The sequence below is a fragment of the Limulus polyphemus genome, unplaced genomic scaffold (genome assembly GCF_000517525.1).
Source record: "Limulus polyphemus unplaced genomic scaffold, Limulus_polyphemus-2.1.2 Scaffold1020, whole genome shotgun sequence".
NCBI classification, from domain to species: Eukaryota; Metazoa; Arthropoda; class Merostomata; order Xiphosura; family Limulidae; genus Limulus; species Limulus polyphemus.
The window spans coordinates 141,783-151,962 of record NW_013666630.1 but is presented as its reverse complement, the minus strand read 5'-3'; the positions used below and the strand labels follow the sequence as shown (position 1 = coordinate 151,962).

The window sequence follows — 10,180 nt, the reverse complement described above, 5'->3', positions numbered from 1 at the left end:
AAATAATAACATATGTTACATATCTAATTGTTTGTTTCTTTCCAGTAAAAATTATTTCCGAGCGATACAAGTCCTTTCTTGATTAAACCAGTTTATTCTTCCTCGATACAAACTTTTAGTACACAGTTGTTCCACAATCAGTACGTTTTCTCGTCACTTTAAACTTATTTTATAATACACACTATAAACTACTGCGATTCACAATCTTTGTCCCCGTTGGCTTTCTCTGCCAGGCTTATATTCTAACGAAGAGGGCATCTCGAACACACGCGGACTTCCCTGATCATTCGAGAAACTCACGCACGTCACGTGACTTTCGCTGTCGTAACATATACATTATATCCTAGGTATCATTTATTAATGGTACTTTAGAATGCATTTTATTAACATTTTATACCAAAATAGGTTTAAATTTCGACAAATGATTTAAAATTCCGAGATAACACACACACCAGTACATTTTTCCTCTGTTTAAGTTGGATATTATAAGTAACGCTGTAAAAACACAAACCAATCAAGAAACGGAATATACTTTGAAATGTTTATGAAACGCCAGTTCCTTTCGCGATAACAATTAACAATATATTAAACCCCCTCCCAACACACACACACACACATAAATATAATTTTTCTTGACGTCATTTTTCCTTATAAAACGGCCTTTTACATAATACTTTATACAGAAAACTGACAGACTATTGAAATAATACCTACACTATAAAACCTGCCAACTCATTTCAATATAATGAATTATCACATAAAATCATATTCACTTTAAATCTTTGCTAATTAAAACAATTACAAAAACAAAGGTATCCATGATACACAGACACCGTAAAGACCCTGATTTGAAAGCTAAGAAAAAAACTAGCACCAATTAGGAAAAAACAAGGTTAAGAGATTAGTTACTCCGTTAATTGTATTTGTTAGATAAATAAAGAGAAGTAAAAACTTAACTTTGGAAACGTTTATCGCAGTTGACAGGATTCGAACCTGTGTGGGGTTTTCCCCATTGGATTTCAAGTCCAACGCCTTAACCACTCGGCCACAACTGCTATGTCTTTCGTTAACAGACCAAGATAACACAAGTTTAAATTCAAAACCTTATTTATTTATTTTAAAAATACTATCTAGTAATTTTAGTCTATTCACAAGGTATATATCTTCGTACTTTGCAGCTTTATGAGATGAGAGTTAACAATTAACTGGAAGAATATGTATTATTGATCTCGTACTTTCTTTGTTAATCTTGTGATTGCTATTTGGCACGTAGTCTGGTATTCATATCTATCGCTTGACAACAAATGATAAATTTTATGTTTTACTTTACTTTATTTCCTCACTAGCGTATAGCCCGTCAAAAATGACTGGGCAAGTACTACCATCCCCACCCCGTAGTATATCCTAACCTCACATTACATAGGTAACTTACATAAATAAGTTTTGCGAAATCAAGCTTCATCAACAAAGAGGCAGAAAAGTGCAGTCGAGGCAATCAAATGTCAGTAAATTCCATTGTGAGCCAATCAAAATTAAGATCATTCATGAAATGAATTTGTGCCGTATTCATTAAATAATTAAATAAGTTATATTAACAACTTCTAATATACAGAAAAGCCAGTAAGTTTTGGCAGCACTACGTTCCAACAATGGCTTTTATGTCATGTTGCTCAGCAACAAAAGTATAACCTAATATTGTTGTTAGTCTGTGTACCAAAAGTATACAATGAAAACAAAACTGGAAACATATTTGATATGATAACGTTTTGGGACAACATGAGACCTATTGGTCCATCTCGGCTGTTCCATTCTCTAAACTAAACTAAAACTATTAATATATAAATTGAAAAATAAAATCTTAAAGCCATCCCTAATCATTCGCATACTCAGTAAGCTTTCTCTTAAACTCAAAATTCATAGCAGTTCTGGCCGAGTGGTTAAGGCGTTAGACTCGAAATCCAATGAAGACGGCCCCACACAGGTTCGAATCCTGTCAACTACGATAAACGTTTTGCATAGCCAGGTGATTAGGGCGCTCGACTCGCAATATGCAGGTCGCGTGTTCGAATCCCCGTCACACAAAACATGCTCGCTCTTTCAGCCGTGGGGGTGTTATATCCCACTATTCGTTGGTAACAGAGTAGCCCAAGAGTTGGCGGTGGGTGGTGATGACTAGCTGCCTTTCCTCAAGTCTGACACTGCTAAATTAGGGACGACTACCGCAGATAACCCTCGTGTAGCATTGCGCCAAATCCATAACAAACAAACTCGCTTGAATTTACTGCCTCCACAACATTCAAAGGCAACCCATTCCAAAGGCCAACCATCCTGTTAGAAAAATAAAACTATCTTAGCTGAAGATGACTCCTATCCTGCCAAAATTTATACTTTGTCCCCTAGTCCTACTATTCTCATTTTTAAGTATTGTGACGGATTATTATTATACATTTATTATAGTATCGACGTTTGTCTAAATTAAATTTATATTTGGAAATATACATAGCTTATACTATTAAATATGTATTGCGAAACCCCGGTCTATTCTCCAAAGTTGTAGAAAATTTTCGAGAGTAAGAATCAACAATATGTGTGTACGTAAACACTTGTGTTAGCGCCAGTGTTGTTACGTAAAACTGAAATTTCTAGAAATCCTCCACATGCCTATAAGGATAATTAACACTACGCACCAAAAAGAGTATCTATTATTAGTTTGCATAGTCAGTGTGCTACAAACTTTGGAAACTATGATTGCTATAACGCTTAGCAATCGGAAAACTTAAGATATTTGGCCAGTAGCATTTTCAAAGTTCGAACATTACAAATCATTTAACTTCAATGAATTCTCATTGGACATTAATATCTTTATGAAAACATTACCTAACGTCATCGGTGAAAACTCAATACACTGTAATTATTTGAATATTACTATTAGAATTTACTTTTATGCAAGTTCTAGTTTTTCGTTATTTAATTAATTTTGCTTTTTCTTCGGTTTTTACTAACGCAAATTTAAGCAGTATTCCACATCTTGGACAGTTAATAGATGGAAACAAGATCAAACAAGATGTCTTAATTAATTCTGAGCTGGTTAAGAAAGAATTGTGAAGTTTAAAGAACGATAAGGCTCCTGGGCCAGATAATATTTCCCCAGGGGTTTTGAAGGAGGTTAAAAATTGGATATGTGAGCCACTTGCTACTATTTTATGTTAGTCCTTGAATAGTGGGCAGGAACCAGAGGATTGGAAGTTAGCTAATGTATCTCGTTTTTTCAAGGGAGGTGATAAAAATTGTCCCTGTAATTATAGACACATTAGTTTTACATCTGTTGTAGGAAAAGTTTTGGAAAGTCTGATAAAAGATGCTTTGCAAAATCATTCAACAAAGTTTAGAATTTTATTGGATAGTCAACATGGTTTCACTAAAGAAAATTTTGCCTTACACATCTTTAGACATTCTTTGTAAGGGTTACTCTTATGTAGATGAGGGTAAGGGTGTAGATTTGGTGTATCTGGATTTTCAGTAAACCTTTGACAAGGTGCCACTTAAAAGGCTTGTAAAAATTATCTCTATAGGTGTGGGGGATAAGTTAGCATATTGGGTAGAAGAGTGGCTAGATGGAAGAAAATGGAGGATTGTTACAAATGGAGTTAAGCCAAACTGGAATAATGTCACAAGTGATGTACCTCAGGGCTCAGTCTTAAGACCTTTGCTCTTTTTGATTTACATCAATGACGGAGATGAAAAAATGGTCAGAAATTACTTAAATTTGCAGATGATATTAAAGTATTGGGTATTACTAGCTGTGAAGAGGATGCTGCTGATTTACAAAAGTATTTAGATCATTTAGTGAGTTGGGCAAATAAATGGCAGATGGGTTTTAATTGTATTAGTTGAAAGATAATGCATGTAGGTTATCATAATTTGGATTATAAGTATAATTTGGATGGGTATAACCTGTTACGTATTAGAATTTCAAATGGTTTGAAACCGAGCTAAATGATTCTTTAAATTTAGTGATTAAATTATATTTTGGATTTAGAAGTTAAGTAAAAGCCAATATATAATCAGTTTATGATATTTGCCAACAGATTGATACACACACAGTTTTCTTTTTTTAACAAAAAACACGTTTTAATATACACACAACAATACAATTTGTAATAACAATTATTACAAATAATTATTACAAACAATGATTTATAAACAAAAGTTTCAGAAATTTACAAGCAATATAAAGTCTTCTTTCTTGTCTGGAACTTCCTTGATATCTTATCGAGGGTTCACGATGAGCGAGTTAATTACGAGTTGATATAGGTACGATTCGCTTAACGGGAAGCTAGCTAGCCCTGTAGTCTTCATTGTTCATACGCCTATTAGAGAAATAAGGGAACGTAAAGTACTTTCAAAGTCACATGGCAAAATAATTAAAATTTGTCCGTGAAAGTTATCATAAAATTTGGTCACATTAAAACATGATTCGACTATTTCATGTTTCCATAAGTTTAGAACCTAGTAAAACTAAAAAAGGAACTTTGTTATAACGTTATTATACCAGTCAAATAATACAAACTCAGTAGAAGTAATCAGCTGACAACCACTAAAATTTCACATTGTTTTATTACAAACGGTATTACATAAGTATGCGAACATTGTTTTCATTAAATCTATTCATTTTGTTCGACTTAATTTGTATGCTGTGATTTGTCGTGTGTATATGTGTATGTGTATTTTACCTGATTGTTTATGTTTACTTATTTGGATGTTTTTTTCATGTTTGTATGCGTTGATATCAATACGTTTCAGTGAATACAATGATCATTTTTTACGCATATCTGTCCGTTTTAGCAATGGCTGTTATTTTCAAAATTACGTCACTAACATAAAAATTGTCCTCTCATTTCTTCAGGGAACATGACTTACTGAACAGAATATTCGCCATTGGTAAAGCGCTGTCATGATGTATAACAGCTTGATGCTGATTGGAGGACGTGGTATCTCAACTAATTCCACGGCTATGTTCATTTCCCCCATTACTAATCTGTAAATGTTGACCTTTTTCTCTCAGAAATAAGTAACGAAAAACAAAGAATATGTTGTAATTTCGATAGACAATAATTTACACTTATAACTAACCGTTCATTAATTTCTAATGTATAGTTTGTGAACAAAAGAAACTAGAGAATCCAGCCTAGAACATAAAAAAAATATATCCAGACGGAAGCTATTTAAATCATCGCTGAAATATTATACTTAATAAATAAAACTTCATGCACTGATACTCATTAAGTTTAATAACAACTTCAATTTATATAATAAAAAATAAGAACACGACGAAAAGTTTTCAAGGTCATATATATATGTTGGAAAATTCATACTCACTGCGTCAAATTATTTTGGCCGAAGGATCTCTTCATGTCCGAGTCTCAATGTTGTGACGACATCACAACATATACTATACCTAGACTATGTGAAGGAATTGAATTTACAAAAGACTGTTATTTATATTAAACTAACCATATTCTTAAGCAAATGTAAATATTATCCATAAATACGCTGTATTTTTTGTAACTTATGGATTTGTGTCTAAGAGTGAGATGTTTTACAAATTTAGAAAAACTCATTCGAAGTAAAGCATTGTTTACTGATTTTCTTCTAAAATTGCTATTTCACCCAGAAAAGGTTGTGATTCTTAGAAATATTTCCAGAAACAATAAACAGGAGGTATGCGCGAGATTTGAATATATTATATATAGAACTCCATTGCACAATACACAATAACACGAACACTAAAAGAACAGGTCATGCTTTGCTCACATTGCATACGAAACGAAAGATCAACCCAATAAGGAGCTATATTTCTAACTCTTCTATAGACTAGAACAAATCTTGGTCTTCATGAGGTACTTTCGTGTTTCACCCAATACAAATGATTTTGAAAATTATTTGATTTTAGAACTTTCATATATACCCATTCATTACCTTGTTCGCCGTAGTAATTACTTTATCATTGCTTTCTGTTAGCATATTTAGCTCAACTATTCATGCTATCCAACATCAAATGCACTTATGACTTTTTTCAGTCATTATAATATCTTTTTTTTTTCCTTGTGCCGCCGAAACACCTCATTTTATGAAATGGTAACCAACAAAAAGACGGCCATTTTCATTAAAAACGTGAAAAAAATACATGAAATTGAAATTACAGCTGTACTCTTTATTTGAAGGGAAAACTGAAAATATGTTCAATTCAAAATGCTTGATAAACTTCCTCTACATGAAAAATCAGGTCGGTACTGACATTTTCATGTGCGATGACACCTAAACAATGTCAAATATTAGTCAATTTTGTAAAGGTGTATTATCTTTGAGTTTTATCCTAGATTGTCAAGAAATTTTACACAAAATAAATCGTGTGAATAAGTGACAGTTTACTTTTTACAAATAAGGACCTCTTTCCTTACGTCTGAAAAGTCCTTCTGTGTAATTTGATTCACCTTTGGTTTCCTTTTTCTGACACTGGTGTATTAGTAAACCAAATTACATAACCCATAGTCCCATACCAGACTAGTACAACAAAACACAAGGTCGTGAATCCTGTGTTACACCTAGTTACGTTGTCTACTTACTAGTACGGACACTGTACTTGCACTGTAATCATAACCAATGAAGAGCCAATGAAGCTTGTTAAAACCCTGAAAGAACTAGAAGTACGATGAAATAAAAAATAATAATAATAGATAATACAAGAAACAGTAAGGTTAATTCTAATGTATACATTCTGTAACAACATACACTGATTGTTTATAGTTACTACGGATAATTAGCGTACAGTGTAAGGAGGTGTTTGTCGTCTAGGGGAAATAAACAACTTCTCCAATGCTCATTCTGTAACACATACACTGTTTATATTTACTACTTCAGTGTAATACATGTAAGCTATACGATGTGTTACGTACTGAATTTTATATCAAATAGACTTGGAAGGTATTATATATTATACACGTGGTTATTGTAGCTGGTATGATTATGGTCCTGGTGTCGTCTCTCCCCAATCTTTTGTGTAACGTCATCATTCTAGAACACTAAACTCGAAGCAGGTGTAGTGGTCCCTGCCTTACTCATTAACCCACATGTGACGTTTTGGTCTTTAGTCTTCTTGTTGAAACAATCACTGACAATATCGACTTTACTTCTAACAAACGTTGCTGTCAATCTACCAGTCTATCATATTTTTAACAAGATATTTTTGACTTATTATCACTATTAGTTTATAGTACATTCCTGACTAATGTTGTAAACAAAGTTCATATACGTTTTACTATACATTGATAAAAAACAGTATTTTGTATTATTGAAGTTCAGTTATGCAATTAGTCACATGTATTGAAAAATACTTTATTAAAAATCTGTATTGCAGTAAAGTGGAGTTGACCTCGAGAACAAAAATATTCTGAACGTAATTGTATGGTGAAAATGTAAAAGAAGTGTAGCGTTCTCACCAGCCTTTGATTAATTTTGACATTTCTACCAAATATAATGACACAATTCTTCAACTAATAAAGAACAGAATCGTAAGGTAGTATATACATGACACACTGAAAATTGCAGCACATACATTTACACACTAATGAAAATACTAGAAGCTTATATTTGCACTTATGTTAGTTATAGCCATTTTATACAACTGTACATTACATAAAACGTCTAATTACAGCAAATGACTACGTCTTTATGACATATTTTTTTACACATTTGGCATGCTGAAAACACTTCCAGTGAAAATATTAGTTTCAGTAATTTTCTGGATTTATTAGTGTGATGTTCCATGTATGTTATCTTGTTCGATTGATGACATCTACACAGGAATATAGATCTATTAACAGATAATTCATTTATTTATGTAAACTACACAACTTCTGAAACCATTCTGTGTGACAGAACTATATCGGTATTTCTTCTTGTCCTGTTTCCATAACAAAAACGTTTTCTAATACCTGGTAATGAATTAAACAAGTACAGCATGTTACTCAGACGTAAAATCATCTCTAAGTACACGCCTTAGGAAGTTGAAACCACAAGAAATTCATTCCATAATATTTGTTATTGTCATAAAAAAGTAACATATTTTGTAAACCATAATATTCTTACCTGGGGAAAAAAGAATAAATATTTTTATCAGTTTACTTGAATTTTCTTAAGTCTACACATGATTGTAGATCTATTCACAAACAATTATTCTATTTATGTAAATTATATAACTCCTAAAATCGTTCTTTATGACAAAAGCAAATTTTTATAAATTTTTTCTCCCCCATATCTTCTGGTGGTACTTTTCCCTTTTGAATTGTTTGTCGGGTATATTGTAGGTCTCGTATCTCCATTTTACGTGAAAGACGGGGTTCCACCAGTTTCGAAAGAAGGCAATTCCGGGGGAAAACGGTCAAAGAAAGAAGTATAAAAACAGAAATCTAAATGTATTCAGTAGTATTTTTTCCATGTGTATGCCGTAAGTTGTCCATATGACAAATTCACAGAATTCAAGTTGTGTTATGATTTTGAATTTGGTAAAAATAATTGTGAGTTCTTTTCTGTTGGATATCTGTGACTGAAATGGTAAGTACAGAGCAAAACTGTTTCAAGCTTTTAGCAGCTTCAAGTGGAGTGTAATGTTCAGCTGTTTTGGGACTTTCACTTTCAGTATTTCGTAATAGTCCATCTGGTGATGCACTGAGAAACTGAGATCGACAAAAAAAATCGCATCGTTGAGCTAGTACTCCTGTTTCATGTTCATACTCTTTTATGACCAGGTCTTCCTGGTTCTGATAATACTGAGTGGCCTCTGTCATGAAAGCAGGAGAATAAAGTAATGATTTTAATGTGTTTTTGCAGGAAGTTGTTTCCCCCATTTTGTTTGTAATGAATTTCGCGCAAAGCTACACGAAGGCTATCTGTGCTAGCCGTCCCTAATTTAGCAGTGTAAGACTAGAGGGAAGGCAGCTAGTCATCACCACCCACCGCCAACTCTTGGGCTACTCTTTTAACAACGACTAATTGGATTGACCGTCACATTATAACATCCCCACGGCGGAAAGGGGAGCATGTTTGATAGGACGAGGATTCGAATCCTGAACTTCAAATTGCTAGTCGAGCGTCCTAACCACTTGGCCATGCCAGGCCTTCACTCATTTTACAAATGCCGTAATTCATTTGTTTCTTGCCAAAATCCATAATTAATTTTCAGTCTGACCACGTGTACTCTGCTCTAACCCATTTCGTCTTTCTTCAGTTACTTATAGTTTTATCCAAAAATCCCTGCCTAGCTCTTTTGAACTCTTCATCATTCAAATCTGGTTGTAAGGAGTAATGTTCGTCTCCTCCAGACTTCGACTTTTCTTCAGTTTTTCTCAGATGCCTTCTTTCTTTACACATGAGTAGTGGTTATTTTTTCGTTTTTTTTTTTTGTTCGTCGTTCGACATATTTTTTCACAATAGAAGAAGAACTTTTTAACGTTATATGTTTCAACACTTTCTGGTTCCACTCTGGTACATACTGATACGATAACCCGGCTCCTTGACAGCGATGATGATAAGAGCCAAATTGAGATCGGTTGAACTGCTGTTCGCCCGAAAGCTTAACAACCAAATGCATGTGACTTTCGACATAGTTGGTAGTGTTTTCTTATCTGCTTCCCTGACTAAGTAATCTACAGCATCCATAGCCTTTGCGTAAGTGAGACGGGGAAATTGTAAGCCGGTACTAAGTCCTGAAGAACCGGCATTGTCGCAAAATGTTGGTTAGCATTTTGTATGGTCACCAAACATATGGTAAGGGTCGTTTCTCAGCTGCTGTCTCATCTGTTCAGGTGTATTCCCTTTCTTTGCATTTTTTCTGGTGGTTCCTTTAGCACAGTTCTTGAGTCTTTCTATCCTGGGCTTGCTTAGAAATCGCTAATTTTCGGTATTAGATTTTGAAATTTCGTAAGGCGCTTCGGTGTAGCATTTAACTGCATCATTAGCGCAATCCACTTTCTCTACCTGCCTACTATAACTTCCCTTCTCTATTATTGTTTTATACACGCTCGAGTCTCGATCTGCTATTATTTTTCGATACCGTAGACCATGCATGTCTTCACTGTATCGAAATCCTTCCACTATAACGTCAGGCTCCATTTGTTTGGAA

The 10,180-nt window shown here is 33.8% G+C and overlaps 1 non-coding gene across 1 annotated transcript; it reads right to left on the bottom strand.

Annotated features, from left to right (window-relative positions):
* Positions 1–972: 972 nt before the first annotated feature.
* Positions 973–1,055, bottom strand: Trnas-uga. The gene has a single exon. It is a non-coding gene; the product is annotated as a tRNA-Ser (tRNA).
* Positions 1,056–10,180: the final 9,125 nt, after the last annotated feature.